Source organism: Aethalodelphis obliquidens, unplaced genomic scaffold, assembly GCF_003676395.1.
Source record: "Aethalodelphis obliquidens isolate GAN/ISIS:26980383/991018 unplaced genomic scaffold, ASM367639v1 scaffold90, whole genome shotgun sequence".
Lineage (NCBI taxonomy): Eukaryota > Metazoa > Chordata > Mammalia > Artiodactyla > Delphinidae > Aethalodelphis > Aethalodelphis obliquidens.
This window is the reverse complement of record NW_020838034.1, coordinates 3277372-3295581: the sequence shown is the minus strand read 5'-3', so window position 1 is coordinate 3295581 and position 18210 is coordinate 3277372. Positions and strand designations below refer to the sequence as shown.

Below are 18210 nucleotides of genomic sequence, written 5' to 3'. Positions count from 1 at the left end.
TCAGCTGCCCCATCCCACCAATGCCTTCCTGACCTCTGCTCGCTCAGGTGGGGCTCTCATCTGAACAATCTTTCTTCTCATTTCTTCACTCACGCAGCATTCAACCCTCACACTGAGTGCCTACTAGGTGCTGGTGATGGGGAAAAGGCTCAGTGAGAAATAAGATAAGCCCCTGCCCTCAAGGAGCTTATTGCAATGGGGGCTTCACCACACACTGGCTGTGTGACCCTGCACAACTTACTAATTTTTGTAGCTTTTCCATAATATGGATAATAATTGTATCTACTTCATAGGGCTGTTGTGATAATGAAAAGAAATAATCTACATAGAGCTATCAACACAGTACATGACACATAATATGTCAGTATTTGAAATAGCTCAAAGAAGGGGAGGAGTAAATTTCTAAACATAAAAGCAGATGTTAAACGCTAAAGTTGGAGCAAATACAAAATATATGGTTTGGGTATGAAAGAAAGAAGGAAGGGAGGGAGGGAGAAAGGATGGAAGGAAGAAAAATGTTAAGTAACTGCTGCCCGAGTTGAGAAAGGCATCGCAGATAAGGGAATACTTGAGATGGGCCTTGAAGGATGAATAGGAGTTTTCTTGTGGCGTAGTGGAAAAGACATGCCAAACAGAGAAAAGGACATACCCTGAGGTCTGGTGACCCCAGAGTTTTTTATCCCTTCCTCCTCTTAGAATGTATTTTTCTTCTGGGAGTCTGAGAAGAGAAAAGAGGCAGGCTGAGGGGATGAGCAACGGCACATGCAGCTAACGGGAGCCTCTGAGTTTCCTGTGCAGAAATGGGACAGAAAGCCTAGTGAAGAAACATTAAAGTAACAGCAGCTAGTGTGTAGAGAGGCTAGAAAGGAGGAAACCTGTCAGGGTTGCATCAAGGATGTACACTTGGGATACAGGCTCTGAGCCAGGGTGGCCCCACCTCCTCCCAATTGCCTACCCAACAGGCCTGACTGAGGCAGATCTGACACTAGCCTTTGACTCCAGGTTCTCTTCAGAGCAAATGGCTTTGGAGAGGCATCCTTCTCATGGTTCTGACGTGAGCCTAGTGGCTGGAGTGTGGATCTGGATGAGAAAGAAGATGCAGACTGGGAGAGGCAGGTGCTGGGTAGACCCTGAGGGGAGCCCTGGGATAGGGGTGGATCTGGGAGAAAGGAGAAGATGGAGACCCCAGGGAAGGTGGCAGGGCAATGATCAGATAGAGGCTCACTGACCTCTCTTGTGAATCATTCCTGGTAGTAGCCTGGGGGAGAGCAATGCTGGAGGTGGGAGCTGTATGCATGCCCAGAAAGGAAGGGTGGAGGAAGGCAGGGACAGGACAGGGCTCTGGGACCTGATCCTATGAACCAGAGGGCAATGGCTGCTCTCACCCAAGGACTGATGAGGGGTCACCTCGAGTTTCATCCATTCTCATTAGCATCTGCTATATATAGGTGGGTCCACTCTCCTGCCAGTGGTGCCAGGCTCAGCAGCTACTCCCCAGGCCCTTCTCGCAGTGGAATCTGCTAACCTTCAGACTGGTGTGGCCAACAGCCATGACCCTCCCTATGAAGAGATCAGCTTCCTGAGACACCCTAAGGTGGGTCTAAGGGAATCAAATTAGGGTCAACTGATATGTGCTCAGAGACAGTGAGTGCTGGGAAGTCCAGAGTATTCTGCTTCCCATCAAGTTCTGGGTCCAGTCCTTGGTTTGGACAATATGGTTGCTGTGCCTGGGTGCCCACAACATGCTGGGAGCTGAGGGGCAAAAGGAGGAAACCACTGATGGGGAACATACTCCACTCATACGTCCACAGCCTCATCAGATCCTTGCTACCACCCAAGGAGGAGGGATGGCAAAGCGAAAGAAGCAAAAGTGTAAATGACCAGGTGTCTGGTAGACCCTGTCATCTATACAAGACCCAAGGAAATAAAAAGTAGGGCACACTAGCAGGGCCTGGATATAGGGCAAACCCAAGAAGCTGAGAAGCATCAGGAAAGGCTCGTTTCCTCCTCTCTCCTTCCTGAAGTCTCTCCCTCCTACTTGCCTGAGATCCTGCCATTAATACCACCTCTTTGCGTAAAGGCTTTGATATATCTGCTGATGAGATGTCCCTAGGAGAGCATCTCATGTGGCTATTTGCCCTTAGTTGGAAATTGGTGCTATGGTCACAGATGGAATGATTTCACTGGGGGAAGACCAGGAGACAGGGCTCGCAGGTGGAGGGGAGGACACCTAAGGGACTTCCCAGAAGCAACGGTTCTCAAATGAGCTCGCTTCGGGAGTACCTGAAGGGCTTGGTAAGATAAAGTTTGCTGGGCCCACTCTCGGAGTTTTTGATTCAGTGGGTCTAAGGCAGACCTGAGAACTTGCATTTCTAACAAGTTCCCAAGTGATGTTGATATTCCTGGTCCCACCCGTTGACAACTACTGGGCTAAAATGATGAGCAGAGGAGAAGCAAGTAGAGCTGCTGTCAGGATGCCCAGGAGTAACCAGTGGCCAGGTCCTCTCCTCTCTCATCCTTGACTTCCCTAAAGAGGGGACGATGCTAGATCATTGCTCCACAAAACATCAGGACCCAGTCCAGTCCCAGCAGGTTATAGTGGGGGAAAGTGAGACACAGAGGGAACACTTGGACTTATCAGAGAACCATGGCAAAGCACAAGACAGGATAGGGATGTCCTCATTCCCAGCCTAGTGTTCCCTGCACTGTCCCCAACTGCCTCAGTGTCTGCCACACTGTGACTTCCCATGTCAGTCCCTCTCAGTTATGTCCCTATCTAACCTGGGCCTCAGGGGGACTCAGGAAATAGGTCATTGTTACCCAAACCCTAATACCCCTACCAGAGACTCACAGGAGGTGAGCAATATGTGGCTTTGGGATAGAGAAACAGATCAGGCAACATCTGACCCAGATACACAACCTTGTCCTGAAGCCCCTGCCACATCAGTCCCTGCCCTTGGGAAGCTCTCAGTCTGATGGAGAAAATGAATTCCCTACAAGGAGACAGGGAGTTAAGTGCAGAAATGGATGTGAGTCCCAGCTCTGACACAGATTTTTTTTTAATTGAAGTATAGTTGATTTACAATGTTGTGTTAGTTTCTGTTATACAGCCAAGTGATTCAGATATAGATAGATATATAGATATGGATGATATAGATATAGATATATAGATATAGACAGAGACAGTGATAGATAGAGATAGTGATAGATTCTTTTTCTGATTCTTTTCTATTATGGTTTATTACAGGATATTGAATATAGTCCCCTGTGCTATACAGTAGGACCTTGTTGTTTATCCATTCTATATATAGTAGTTTGTATCTGTTAATCCCAAATGCCTAATTTATCCCTCCCCCACCCCCTTTTCCCTTTGGTAACCATCAATTTGTTTTCTATGTCTGTGAGTCTGTTTCTATTTCGTAAAATAAGTTTGTGACACAGACTTCTTGATCAACCCTAGAAAATCACTTTCCCCCCTGTGCCTCAGTTTCTTCTTTCATGAAATGAGGATTACAATAATAATAACTTACATTTATCTGATGCTTTTCAGTTTTTCGAAGCACTTTTGCAACGAGAGCAGTCAAGGTGATTTACAAATTTGTTCATCAGTTATTTGTTGAATGTCTACTGTGTTCCCTGAGTTGTTCTGATCTGGGCTACAGAAGTCTACAAAACAAGAAGAGTCCTTGGCCTCACAGAATATACAGTCTAGATTGAGGGAGGGGAGAATGACGAATCAATAAGCAAACTATGAAGTGCTAGACGATGATAAGTGTTATGGGAAAATAAAGCAGACCCTGAAAGAGATGAGGGAGTGAGCAAAGTGGAAGTCTTAGAGTGGGGAGAGAGAGGTAGCATCCTGGGTAGAAGACAGAGCAGTGCAAAGATTCTGCAGTGTTCAAGAGAGAGGTCTGTGCTGAAGCTATATTTTGGGGAGTTATCAGTTTTGAGAGCCAGAATACCTAGTTGAGGACAAGAAGCTCATGAAGAGATGTAGCATGACTGACCCATCTGCCTAATGCTTAGAAATGGACCAAGACCACTCCTAAGCTCTGCTTGAATTGTAGAAAGACAGGGAGAAGGGCACCTGCCATTCACATAGCCCGGAGTGTACTTTGGCCGTCCACACTGTCTACAAGAAGATCCGGAGAAGTCCAGAACCCCAGGGGGACGCCTAGACCACGGTGACACTGGAGCATGGAGGGGCCTTGGCAAGATCTGCCCCACCCCACCCTTTTCCCCTGGGTCCCCACAGATCCCTCATTAAGGTGGAGCTGGGGCTAAAGCCTAGGTCTTCCTGACCAATTTCACCGAGACCCCGGAGCAGCACGAGCTGCTCTCCTGGGTTCTCCATCAAAATTTTCTCACATCACAGATGGTGGGTGGTGACTCTGCTACTCAAATAACCAAATATGAGAAGCAAACCCTTCAGCCTTTGGCCACACTCTGACCTGTGAGCCACTTGACCCCATCAGGGAACACTCATGGCCAGGCAGGACCTGCACAGGGGTGGCTCGGGGAGAGAGATGATTCCTTGGAACGGGGTGGGTCCTGGGGGCCCTGAGAAGGATGGGCCTTGGGTGGAGGACCTTCAGGATTTCACAGCCCAGCTCGCTACATGTGAGTAGAGGGAAGAATGGCCCTTGACTGTGGAAAAAAAGTGACCTGCAGATACAAGATTCAGGGCCAGATGTGTTGTAGAGGAGAGGGGTGGAAAGGGAAGGAAACATTTTTTTGAGCTCTGTCACCTACTAGGCTTAATTCTAAGCACATGAAATGTACTATCTAGGTTCTCAAAATTCAATTAATTCACAGGCTTTTTAATTTTTATTCAATAATACATGCCTGCAGTACAAAAGTCAAAAGGCATGTCTTGTTGAAAATGATAATGCTTCATAATTTTGCTGCTATTAAAATAGGGTCTTAGGGCTTCCCTGGTGGCGCAGTGGTTGAGAGTCTGCCTGCCGATACAGGGGACACGGGTTCGTGCCCCGCTCTGGGAAGATCCCACATGCCGTGGAGCGGCTGGGCCCGTGAGCCATGGCCGCTGAGCCTGCACGTCCGGAGCCTGTGCTCCGCAACGGGAGAGGCCACAGCAGTGAGAGGCCTGCGTATGGAAAAAAAAAAAAAAAAGAAAGAAAGAAAAAAGTGTTTTACCAAGAGTAAAATGGTCAATTTTATTGTTTCCTTTTTAACATCTGTGAACATAGCATATGTTTTTCTTTTTTATCTACTAATAATACATTAATAGATGTCTTAATATGGAACTATTCTTCCATTATTTGGATAAATCTCAGTTGGTATATTATTCTTTAAATGTACTACTGTTTGATAATATTTTTACTTGGGATTTTTGCATCATTATTTATAAATGAAATTCTGTACTTTTTTTTGTGCTTTACTTCGTCAGTTTGGTATTTGTGTTATGCTTATCAGAGATCCCTTTTATTTTCATTTCTTGTAATAATTCAATTAAAATTCACTTTATAGTAAAAAAAAGATTCCTTTTAAGAAAATAATTCTCATTACTGAATGTTGATTTAATTTTTATTATGTTACTTAAAGATGTATAAACATGAGACTATGTATTAATGTTTGGTGCTTATAGCTTTTATATTATAAACAAAAAATGTATATAAAGTAAATAAATACAAAGCAACAAAATAATAAAGCAATGATTATTCGAACATATTCAAACATGCAACTTTAATGTAATGTGATGAATGTTTTTGTTTTGCTGAAACTAAACCATTGGTGTTGGTATTAAGAGAAAAAACTGCAGGCGCACATCAGGCTCTGTATTTTATTTAGTTTTTTTAACTTCAATACAAGAATGCTAGTTCACATACATTTATTGTACCAATACTTGATTAAAGTCTCTGTTTACCAGAACCTCATCTTAACCAAAACTCTGCCAGGTGACAATTGGTAGATCTGTAGAATTGCATTATTCACCTGAAAAAAAATTAACATGACAACATTATTAAAGTCTTCATTCAACACATATCTATCTACTTGCCACTGGAATCATAGAACAAGAACGTTCTTCATTGGGTATTTGCACCCGTAGTGGGTGTTTACAACATTACTGCTAATGAACTTTTATAAGTTGGTGCCAAAAGATAGAATCCCATACCTCAGCTTACCAGTCAGATACGCCCCTGACAGCTATAGGGCAGGAATTTTTTAATGTGACAAGCCTTTTGGAGAGGTGCTAAGGGGCAGAAGAGAGCCAATTTGTCAGATGCCAATTTAGTGAATGTTCAAGTCATCAAAATTATCAAATCTATCCATTTACCAGAAACTTCTTTTTTTAAAACTATGTGTAAAACTTAAAGCAATTCATACTGGAAAAATGGTTTAACAGATTTCAAAGATTTCCGTCATTTTGGTTGACAGGTTTCATTATTTCTTCCTAAGAGCACCTAAAGCAATGTTTCATGTCTCTCTACCCAGCTCCCTGCTGGAGACAGAAAGAGAAGTCAGTTCACAAGATGGCCTGAGAGGGGAGACTGGGAGGCAGAGAGATGAAGAGACTGACAGGCAGAGGGAGAGGGCCTGAGGCCAGGGAGGCAGTCTGAAGCCAGATCCCTGGGGTCTTTGTTCCCCAAAGTCCTCACAGGTTCTGGTAATCCATCTGACTCAAAGCACTGTAAATTTTATCAATAATTTTACTTTATTTTATTTTTAAATAAATTTATTTATTTTTTAGCTGTTTTGCTGCACGCAGGCTTTCTCTAGTTGCGGCGAGCGGGGCTACTCTTCACTGTGGTGCACGGGCTTCTCATTGCGGTGGCTTCTCTTGTTGCGGAGCATGGGCTCTAGGCACGCGGGCTTCAGTAGTTGTGGCTCGCAGGCTCAGTAGTTGTGGTGCTTATTGCTCCATGGCATGTGGGATCGTCCTGGACCAGGGCTCGAACCCGTGTCCCCTGCATTGGCAGGAGGATTCTTAACCACTGCACTACGTGGGAAGTCCAAATTTTATCAGTAATTGGCAGAAGTAAATATTTTATAAATTTATCAAATTCAGCAAATTGGTTGTTCAATGGACTTCTGTGTAAACTGTCTTTTAGCAAACTGGTTTTAGCTGAATTAACTTTGGGTGAATGTACATGAGCCTTACAGCTTAATGGGTAAGAGATTAGGCTTTGGGACCCAGCTGCCCGTGTCAAACCCTCAGTCCACTTACCAGCTGCAAACTCTTGAGCAGGGCCTTGACCTCCCAGTGCTTCCATCTCCTCAGCTGTAAGAGTGCAGTAGTCAGGGTCTTCCTTCACAGAGCTGTCGGCAGAGTCACTGAGTTAACACACCCACAGCACTCAGAGCAGTGCCGGCATCAAAAGCACAGGTTATTATTGTCACTCTGCCCTGTCCTGCCTGATGGCCGGTCCTCCCACCTGTCTCCTCCACATAAACCATGCACCAGGTGGTCCCCATCAGGACGATGCTCTGTGCCGTTATCTGGTCCCCCTGTGAAGATGCTGTAACACAAAAGCAAACGCAGCCCTGAAAACGCCTTTGTTATAGGTGGGCACCTGTAGGATCCAAATATGCACATAATGAACTACCAGATTATTAACTGTCAGATTATTATTGACATGAAAGCATGAAATGTAAACATTCTAACAGAGCACCTGCAGGACCCCGAGACTACAAAGCACACCAGTTTGAGAAACACCATTCCAGGAGCAATGACCCAGATGGGAAAGGCAGCAGACAAAGGGGCAGGAGGGGTGAGGGGACGGAAAGCTCATGAACCGCACGATGCCACACCACATGGCCGGCCCAGTCAGAAGGGGTGGAGGGGAAGGAAGTGGAATCCCACAGGGGGCTCCTCGTGGAACAGGAAGACCCCACTCAGAGGAGGCTGTTTCTCTGTGGCTTTCACAGGCCTGGGGCAGGCGGAGCAGACAGGGCTCTCCAGCTCCCATTGCCCAGAGCCCAGGCTCTCTTCCCAGCCTCCCCAGGCAGCTGTGAGTCCAAGCAAAGGATACAAGGCATGACATCTAGTTCTCTAACTCATGTGCTCGGACTTCAGGGTCCTGACAGAAAGCAAAGGCAAAAGGAATCCAGATACACAGGTTTGCTGAGCCAACTAGCAGAACAAATAGAAAGACTCCAATCAAAGATGAAAAAAGCAGGAAAAAAAAAAAAACCTAACATGAGACCTACACCAATATTTGGTCCTCTAAAATAAAGGAAAGAAACAGCAGTTTGCAAAAGACTGATGAAACCAGAGGTGAAAGAAAATATCAGAATATGAAGGGGGTTGGAGGATGGAGCAGCAAATAAAATAATTGAGGAGAAAATTAATTCTTTGGCAGAACTTAAAATACAAAGAACAGAATCAACACTACAGAAAACTCCATCAGTGATGGGAAACATGATGAGAAAATAACATAGAAGACAAGAGGGAAGCAATTAGAGCAAAATGGACTGACAATGGGGACCAAACTTGTAGATAACTAGTTCCCCAAAGAAGACACAGAATGAACAGAGAAATACAATACTGTGGTCAAACAGCATGCACTTCCTCCCCCAGAGCCTCCCCTCTTCTTACTAACAGCCCTAACTGGCTCTGCTGTCAAGACGAGATACCTGGATCAGGGATGTAGGTGGGGATACTCCCCTGCTCTCTGGTGGCGGGCACGTGGCACTATTCTGGCCAATGATAGGTAAGAAAAGTTTCCTGGGAGCTTCTGAGAATGACTTCCACCTGACAAGAGGAAGGAGGGAGAGGAGAAGCCCGTGCCCCTCGCTGCCCACTGGCTCTTGCCTCTGTGGCTGTGTGAAAGCGAGGAGCTTGAAACTGCTGGAGCCGTTTCAGAGCAGAGGGAAGGTCAGGAGATGCAGAGGCTGACCCACAGCTCGTCTCTGGGCTTAGACATTACCCGGGGAGCAGCGTGAGTGACGTCACAGATGTGGGAAAGAGCAGTGTGCAGATGGGCGAAAGGGAATGGTTTTGGAGTTTGTTGGTATTTGCTAAATTACAGAGTGCAAAGGAGAGGCTGCAGATGAAGTTGGACACGTGGACTGAAATTAGGTTTTGCACTTCTTGTTCAAGATGTTCATGAACGAAGTAAATGCACGTGTGTCCTCTCCTTCCCTGGAACCTTAAAACTATAGTAAATGTATTTTGTTTAAGTGTATCGATCACATCAAAGAGAGACAGGGAGGCAACTAATCAGCAGACCAGAGACGCCTGGAATCTCAGAGAGAAAAGGAAGAGGACCGCCTAGTAAGGCAGAGCCAGATCCCAGACCAATTACATCAGAATCTCTGGAGTCTTGCCCAGGGGACAGGACTTTGTTAATGATCCAGGTGAGCCCGACGTGCAGCCAAGTTTGAGAACCAATGACCTAGAACACACACCTAGGGGCACAGTGGAGGACGGAGCCATCTGCCCAGAGGAAGCGCGGGGCCTCTGAACTCAGACGGCCGGGTAGGAAAGAGGGTGGAGTGAGAACAGGGCTGAAACAGGGAGCCTACTGGGCAGTCTGGGCATGGAATAGTCAACTCCCAGGCCTCACCCACCCCATGCATGACCATGAAGGAGCCAGGCATTTCCTTCTCAGATGTCAACAAATAAAGGCTCTTCTAAAACAAAAACAAAACCCAAAAACCCTGAATGCATGCATGGTCTGGAGAGAACTCAGCAGCTTGTGTGGGTCCTGGGGCCTCAGGAAAGCCTCCTCATTCTGAAATTTAGGGGTTCCCCACCATAAAAGCCAGCCCCTGCCACCACCCTAAGGTGGAGCCTGATTGCCCACAGAGCTGCCTGGATCCTTTTCAAACAAAAGGGGAAAACCAAGGCTCCACCAGACGCGTGACAAAAGCCGGCAGCAGAGGATCAATTCCAACCACTGGCAGGCAGAACAGGAGGCAGGTTGGAGGGGAGGGGGAATCAATGAGTTAAATCCACCCTAGATTAACAAGAAGCCATTAGGTATATTTCAGTTTGAAAACTCCAGAAATACCATCAGACACATTATCAGATCAGATCACAAATACACATCAGACACAGAAGTAAACACGGAAAAACTAAAACCAGAAATAATACAAGTGGTTGCCTCTGGGGAGAGGAACTGGGGCCAGGAGGGGACTGAGACTTTTCAGTACATTTTTTTTTTTTTTTTGCTGTACGCGGGCCTCTCACTGTTGTGGCCTGTCCCGTTGCGGAGCACAGGCTCCGGACACGCGGGCTCAGCGGCCACGGCCCACGGGCCCAGCCGCTCCGCGGCACGTGGGATCCTCCTGGGCCGACCGGGGCACGAACCCACGTCCCCTGCTGGGCAGGCGGACTCTCAACCACTGCGCCACCAGGGAAGCCCCTTCAGTACATTTTTTAAAACCATATGCATGTATGACTTGCTGACACATATATGTATGCTATAAGTATGTATATTATATATCTGATTATATATATATTTAAAAGGAAGAAATCAAATCATAAGGCAGCACTTGTCCAACTTGAATGTGCACACGATTCACTTGGCAGTCTTGTTCAATAGCAGGTTCTGACTCAGTAGCTCTGGGGGGCCTGAGAGTCTGCATTTCATACAAGCTCCTGGGTGATGCTAAAGCTTCAGGTCTGAGGACCGCACTCTGCGTAGCAGGGCCATAGATGATGCTAAAAGCCAGGCTGAGGCATCTGAAATAAATTCTGTGGGTAACTGGAAATCAGTGAAGCTCTTTGAACAGGGGAGAGGCAGCATCAGAAGATGCTTTAGGTGGATTAATCAGGGCAGCATGGCCTCTCGGGAGACACTGGAGGCACGGGGCCAGAACGGAGACATTGTAAAATCCAGGCAAGAGATGAGGGGCTAAGTCAGGGCAGTGACGGAGGGCAGAGATGACAGGATAGAGAGACACGGCTGCAGTAGAATCACTTGGCAAAGGACTGGGTGTGAGGGGTGAAGGCAAGAAGGAACCCAGCTGTCCAGTGGAGAGGGTGCTGGGCCTTTAGAGACTCAGGGCAGGAAGGGGAGCCCAGCCTGGGGGGCCTGAGTGTGAGGATCCTGCGGGACCAACTATTTTTGGTAATTCTGAGATGATAGAAAAAATGTATATTGGTCCCTGCCCTGAGTTCCCGGCAAAGAGCTCCTAAGGCCCTTGCAGTTTCCGAAAGTGATAAGAGGACTAGGGCATCTTTTGTTCTAACACTGGGCCTTGATTCTGGTTTCTGACACAGCATTCCTAAATTTCTGGGAATTTCCAGGCTGATAGCAGAGTCTTTTGTTCTCATGACGTGACTCTTGGTGGGCTCCTTAGCGGGGGCTGGTCACGAGAAAGACCAGGCTAGGATTAGAAGTCCCACTCCCGTTTTTCCAGAGAGGGAAGAGAGGCTGGAAATGGAGTTATTAGTCTATCATGCCTACACGGGGTAGCCTTCGTGAAAATCCCAATAGTATGGAGTTTGGAAAGCTTCCACGTTGGTGAACACACGGATGTGCTGGGAGAGTGGGGCACCTAGAGAGGGCACGGAAGCTCCACGCCCCTTCCCACATACCTTGCCCTCTGCGTATCTTCCCTTTTCATGTTTGTCTGTATCCTTTATAATAAACTGGTAAACAGTAAATAAACTGTTGTCTTGAATCCTGCAGGCTGCTCTAGCAAATTAATTGAAACCAAGGAGGAGGTTTTGGGAACCTCCGACTTATAACATCATCAGAAGCACGAGTGACAACCTGGACTTATGATTGACATGTTAATGGGGGGTGGGGCAGTCTTGTAGGACTGAGCCCTTAACCTGTAGCCTATCTCCAGGTGGACAGTGTCAGAACTGAATTGAATTGTAGGACAACCAGCTGGTGTCACAGACTTGCTTGGTGCTGGGGTACCCCACATCTGGTGTCAGAAGTGCTGTGAGTGCTAGTAGTAGTAGCAGTGTAAGAGTTAAGGAGGGACAAGTGTGGTGGCGGTGGGGGGGGGGGGAGGAATGAGTTCTTCCCACACAGTAATGCAGACCAAGAGTTCAGAAGAGGTGGAAATCAGTGAGGAAGTGACCGAAAGGTAGGAACCATCCATCACTCACAAATACCAAAAATTGTCCCTTGTCAGGAGCATGCCCGGGGCCTGCATGTGACATGGGTTCCAGCTGTCAGGGTCACACGGAGGCCATTCAGGCAGCCTCTTTCCTGCACCCCTCACCGCGCTCTGGCTCCATCTCTGATGCTAAGGGCACATTTGCAAGTCCAGGACCCAAGGCTGACCTGAAGGGGAGGACTCCGGCCCTTCCAGAGAAAGACCCCAGGACAGACCTCATTCTCAAGGAAGCATGACCTGCCTCTGTGACCCGGGCTCAGAGTTTCCCTTCACAGGCCCTCAAAAGGGTCAGGGTGGCACAGAGCAGCAGGGAAGATGGGGACACCCCTCAGGGTGACTTCTGTCTCTTCACCTCAACACCACACACTTACAGACCAGAGATAAAATGCTAAATACATGCATGGTCTCAGGAGAGCCACTGACGAATCCGTTTTATAGCACTTCAAATGTTTAAGTCTTTTGCTTGTACGGGGCTTTTTTTTTTTTTAATCTGTAATGTGATTTGCTGTACGTTAGAATAAAAAAGAAAATAAAAACAGCTGCATGGTTCTCTGTGAGACAGCTGGAAAATACCTCCATTTTGTAAGGCCGAGCAGCCTGGGAGAAAGTCTTCTGGTGGGTGAGGGGCCCCCAAAGGTGGGAGGTGGGAGGTCCTCGCTCGGGTCACTGAGGCGGGCCCCTGTGCTGATGAGGTGGGAGCCCAGCCCTGGGCTGAAGGGCTGAGGATGGGAGAAGTCTGGCCCCTGGATACACAGGGCACTGCTGCCTCTGTTCCTGCTGTATCTACATGACAGACATTCCTCCTGGTCTCCAGTCCGTCAGAGGCATCCAGGGAGCTAAACCATCATCAACGCACCCCACTTGTCTAGCACTTTCCAGGGCAAAAGCACTTTCACTTATGAGAGGCAGATAAGTACCATTGGGATTACCTTACCATTTTACAGATGAGTAAACTAAGGCTCCAGAGACGTTGGTTAACTGGTAAACCGCAAGATGTGGAAAGTCAGTACAAGGCAGAGCCTGGCCTAAGACCAGGTCCCTGCCCTCTCAGACCAACGGTCTTTGCGGATCCAAGCCCCTCTCAGTGCAGTTTATCTCCCACGCAAGATGGTTTCAGACCTTGAGAAGCCACATGAGGGGGCAGGAGGCCAGGACTGTCCCAGGGCAGCCTCTTGCCTCCCTCGCATCACCCCAGAGAGGAACTAAGACCTGTGGCTGCATCTCAGCAGCTTCTGAGATCAAGGTGACTTTTGGTCAACCACAGCCGCCTCCCCTTGCACTCAGCGTGTCAAAAACAGGCGTGCACCTCCGGCTGCAACCCAGACCTGCAAAGGCTGCTGGCCTGGCAACCCTCAGCTGGTCTCCCAGCAGGGCCCGGGGACCTTCCCTGTCTGTGAGCTGCAGGCTGGTGGACCTGCCCTTCTTCCTGGGGCATTGAAGTGTCCTCCTAGGGAGTCTCATGGTCCAGCTTTCACAGGGTCTTTTCACCTTAGTCTTAACCATCCCATCAGTCACACCAAGTACGTTACCTTTTAAAGCTGGAGAAGCCCCCCTAGTGGAGGGACTGCCCCACGCTGAGCTTGTGCCCAGCCCCCATGCATAGCTCTGCCCAACCTCAGTTTGTGGGTGACTCTCTCCCCAGCCACATCAGTCGGCCTCTTTCTGCTGGGCTTCCTTTATCACAAGGGTTCCCTTGTGGTTCTTGGCCTGACAAGTTCTCAGCATCTCTCTTGCAACCAACAGGGTTTGGACAGAACAAAACATCCAGCACAACCTTCTACCCACCCCAGGGGCTCAGGGTACACCAACCTCCCCACAGGGAAGAGGTAGGTCCCCACTCATGACCCCTGAGAAGGTGCCCACAGACCTTTGAGACCCTCCCATTGGGAGCACAGAGGGGAGGGGGAGCCCCAGCAGGAACAGATAACTGGGAAAACCTCCCCACTTTCGGGGTCACTCCCCATCTCTTATGGGCCTAAGAAAGAACCCCCATCAGCCTCCAGCCTGCACACCAGCTCCCACTCCCTGGAGTAAGACCTTCCCTCCCGCCCAATGCCCGAAGACCCTTCCAGATGCAGCTCAGATGGCCCCCCTTGTGATGTGACCGGGTCACAGGCTCTTGCCTCCCCCTCTTCTGATGCAGGCCCCAGGCCCCGTGAACAGGGAGGCAAGGAGACCCCACGCTCAGGCTGGTGCAAGTGCAGGGTCGGCACCTGAGAGTGGGTGTCCCGTTGACTCACCCTGGTCCCAGCCCTCCTGTAAGGACGCTGGGGTGTCACATATGCTCTTGAACACGACAGGCAGCTTTCAGCTAAGCTGCACATGGCAGCCATGGCTGGTTTCCACTCAGCAAATATTTACTGAGTACGCCTGTGTCTCGGCACAGCCAGGGCCCTCCTTTCCCGTCCAGTCACCATCTGCTGTGGTCACTGAACCCCGAGGTGAGCGTCACGTGTGTGCCCTCCCTCCACAGCCAACCCCACAGCCACTCTGCTCCATGTGGGCGCCCCACCTCTTTAGGACCTGGGCAGAGTCCATCACGGGTTGGGTCCAAAGACACAGTCCGTGTTAGCCATCTTGCTTCCAGTGCAGACACAGCTTATGCATGTTTTCTACTCAAAGTCTGTTACTTGCTCTCAGGAGCAATAAAGAAGAGACAGGAAAGTAGCAACTTAAATTATGCAGCGATTCCACTCTAGGAGAATCTACTCTCTTCACAAACTGAAAGCTTGGAGTAAGCTTGAGACGGAAGCTGTAAATCCATGGGTTCCCTTGGGGCCCTTGGTCCATCTCTCTGCTCCCACCCACTTTCCCCGGGGGCAGGGCTGTGTCAGAAGCTGTTTAACAGCTGGCTCTTCAGGAGGACAAGGCCCTGGTCTCTAGCATTTGCCAATCCCTGTGGTGTGGATACTCCCTCCATGGCTCATTTCAAACCACCACCATGATGACCCTGAGCACAGACTCGGGAAAAGACGCGTAACACCAGCTCTCACAAGCCAGCTCCAGGCGTTTCCAGCACGTCCCTGTCTGGGACAGGAATCTAACATTTCAATCTGCAGACACATTTTCATGTAGCCTTGCTCGGGAACACAGCCAACCGTCTACCAGGAGGAAAAGGCAGTCTCTTCCAAAGCAGGAGGACAAGTTGCTGAGCGTGGTACGTCGGTCTACAACACAGCAGCATCCTAAGGGATTCACAGGAGTGGTTCTAACTGTACTTTATTCCCACCTTAAAACCTAACTCTCCCCTTCGTTAACCAAAGCGAAGGCCTGGATACCCCTCACCCACCCTCCTCCTTCACTACACACCCCCGGCCCAGGCTCAAGTGGGGTCCCCCCCCCACCCCGTCTACCTCCCCACCAGACTGTGTATCCTGAGGGCACAGAACGACTTTTTCTCTGGGAGTCCAGCATGCTGGGAGGCGGGAACTTGCAGACAGACAGGCAGACTTTGATTCCATTCCTGCTTCTACTACAGACCGGGTAATTGTGGGCAGATCCTCCATGGCCTCATCTGTAAAACGGGATAATAGCTACTTCCCAGGGTTCTCGGGAGAACTGAGTAAACGTGGTGCTAAAAGCACCCAGCGCAGGGCAACCCCAGCAGACACAGGCCCCTGCTTACCTCCTCCCATCCTCCCAGGGGAGGCGACCTGAGCCATAGTCGGACAATGTCGCCACCCTGTGGCTAAGATCAGAATTGCACAGCTGTTCCTGGATTTGAGGGGAACTGCTTAGAGAAGGGAAGGGCTGGTGGGGGCTGGTGAGAATCAAGACCAGGGTTTCTGAGAGGACGCCTGGTATCATGGAAAGACACTGGGCACTGGCATGAGGTTCCGGAAACAGTTTTGGAGATATTAGCTGCTTGAACTTCAGCAAGTTATTTAACTTCTTAAACCTCAGTTTCTTCATCTGTAAAATGGACATAATGCTTTCTGGGTCATTAGATAAGCACTCAGTAAGTGTTCGTTGCTCTTCTCCTTGCTCTTACCCTCTTCCTGCCCCTCTTTTCCAGATCCCAATAAATATCACCTTTCTGCCTCTGCAGGTCCCCTTAGTAGTTCCTCCTTGGTCTCATCTTCCCCTAGAGGAAGTATCTCAAAGTCCACAGTCATCCACATATGGACTTAGAGATGTCCCAAAGCTCTAAGTTTTTACAATAATTCAATAACAGGGACACACTTGGTGATATACTCATGTCAACAAAATTATGTCAAGGATGATCTATAGAGTAAAATGTCAAGATATTTATTTGTAATAAAGACTCCCAGTCTGGGGACAGGTGTCAAACCAGGGACCCTAAACACCCCCTTCCCGTTAACAAGTTCTCTCCCCAACAACAAGGGGGTTTGCTGGACAAAGACCCCGTGATGGTCAGGAGGGGGGGTATTTCTCCCATATTCGGGAACTTCCTGAAACTTCCTGACCCAACCGGAAGCACCTGTCTGGTGGGCAGATTGCTGTGAGCCTGATGCCGAGGACACAGTGACCAGCATTGTTTCAGTGGTGACCAGTGTCCTTGAGGTTATAAACCCTCCCTGATGGGCCAGTGCCACAGTCCTCAGTGCTGGGAAAGCCCAAGATTTAGGACTCAACAAAATTAGGTCTGTATTTTATGTTATTTACTTGTTACCTGAGTGGCTCTGGGCAAATATCTGAACTCTTCTGAGCCCGTGAGCTGTCACAGCATTGGGGATGTGTTCCTACTTCAGGAGTCTCTGGGTTTAGCAAGTGCGGTCCTGTGCATGTGCCCAGTGAGGCCACAAATGCTCAATAAACACACTTATTCTCCAGAATCCATTCTCCCGGAGACACTTCCTCTTATGAAAGGTTGGCTTTACCACTAGACCAGGTTTCCAGGAGCACCCCCTCATGGGACCACAGTTTCCTAATTTTCTTTTAAAAAGTTAAGACTATCCTTGGGGATAGAAAATAACTGAGGATAGATACTCACTAATTCCTTCACCAACTCATTTCTGGATTTTAAATTCTTCACTCACCAGAAAGAAATGCCATTAAACCTAAGCAAATGGATAAACAGAGTAACTTTTATTATGTGGCCAGAGGACAGGAGCAAACAGATCACAAAACAAGAAATGCAATTGTTTCACACGTGCAGTGGAAAAAATACGGGGCATATTAGACAGCTCAGGCTGCCATTACAAATTACCACAAACTGGGTGGCTTAAACGACAGATACTTTTTTTCCCACTCTTGGAGGCTAGAAGTTCAAGATAAAAATGCCATCAGAGTTGGCTTTGGGTAAGGCTTCTCTTCCTACCTTGTAGATGGCCACCTTCTCACTGTGTCCTCACATGACCTTTTCTCCGTACAGACAGAGAGAGAGAGCTCTGGTGTCTCCTCCTCTTCCTAAAAAGACAAGAGTCCTATCAGTTTAGGCTCCGAATCTTTTGAGCTCAGATAACCTTCATTACCTCCCTAAAGGTCCTCTCTCCAAATACAGTCATATAACGGATTAGGACTTCAACATCTGAATTTGGGGGGGAAGACAATTCAGTCCATAACATGGGGTAATCAAGTAAATGTTTGCCCTTAGGGCTGCTGTCTCTGGGGTGGAATATTGAGCGCGTGGCATCTTCACAATGACTCACCAACCAAAATAGCAATCAGAGATAAGACCAGTGCAATAATGAGACAGGCCCTGTCCATCCCATTTGGGGATCCGTTTAGAAAGAGCAGCCCTGTCCTTGCCACCATCGTCATTTGAGACACCAGCCCCATCAAGAAGTGAATGCCACCTCCCCTACTCACCTTCAGAGGTCATGGACCCCACAAATGATATTGGTATCTGTTGCCAAACTCCTCAAAAATTCCCCACATGGGCGATGGATAACCTCTCCCTTCTAGCAATGACACTCTTGGGGGCCAAACCCATCCATCTACTTAGATCTGCCTCTGATTCTCATCAAGACCTGGGGTGAGGGCTGGCCTCTATTCCAGTGCTATGTTCACCTTTTCTTTCCCCTGGGCCATCTGCCAGGGGAATGTAGCAGTGGGTGGGCGGGAAGGTCCACTCCCCATTCTCTGTAGGGTTGGCAGATCTAGGGGGACTCATTTATCAGAATCTGAGCAACGGGGGAGAGCCCACCACCCCACCTGGGAAAAATATCTACCATTAGTTGCTCTGCCTGGATGTTGCTATAT

General features: G+C 48.4%; 1 long non-coding RNA gene across 1 annotated transcript; it reads right to left on the bottom strand.

The window, feature by feature from the left end:
* Nucleotides 1-5512: 5512 nt before the first annotated feature.
* LOC113614052 (uncharacterized) lies at nt 5513-18210 on the bottom strand. Its single transcript, XR_003430434.1, has 4 exons — nt 17327-18210; nt 17000-17066; nt 7190-7281; nt 5513-5955 (listed from the first exon to the last, which is right to left on the bottom strand). It is a non-coding gene; the product is annotated as an uncharacterized LOC113614052 (long non-coding RNA).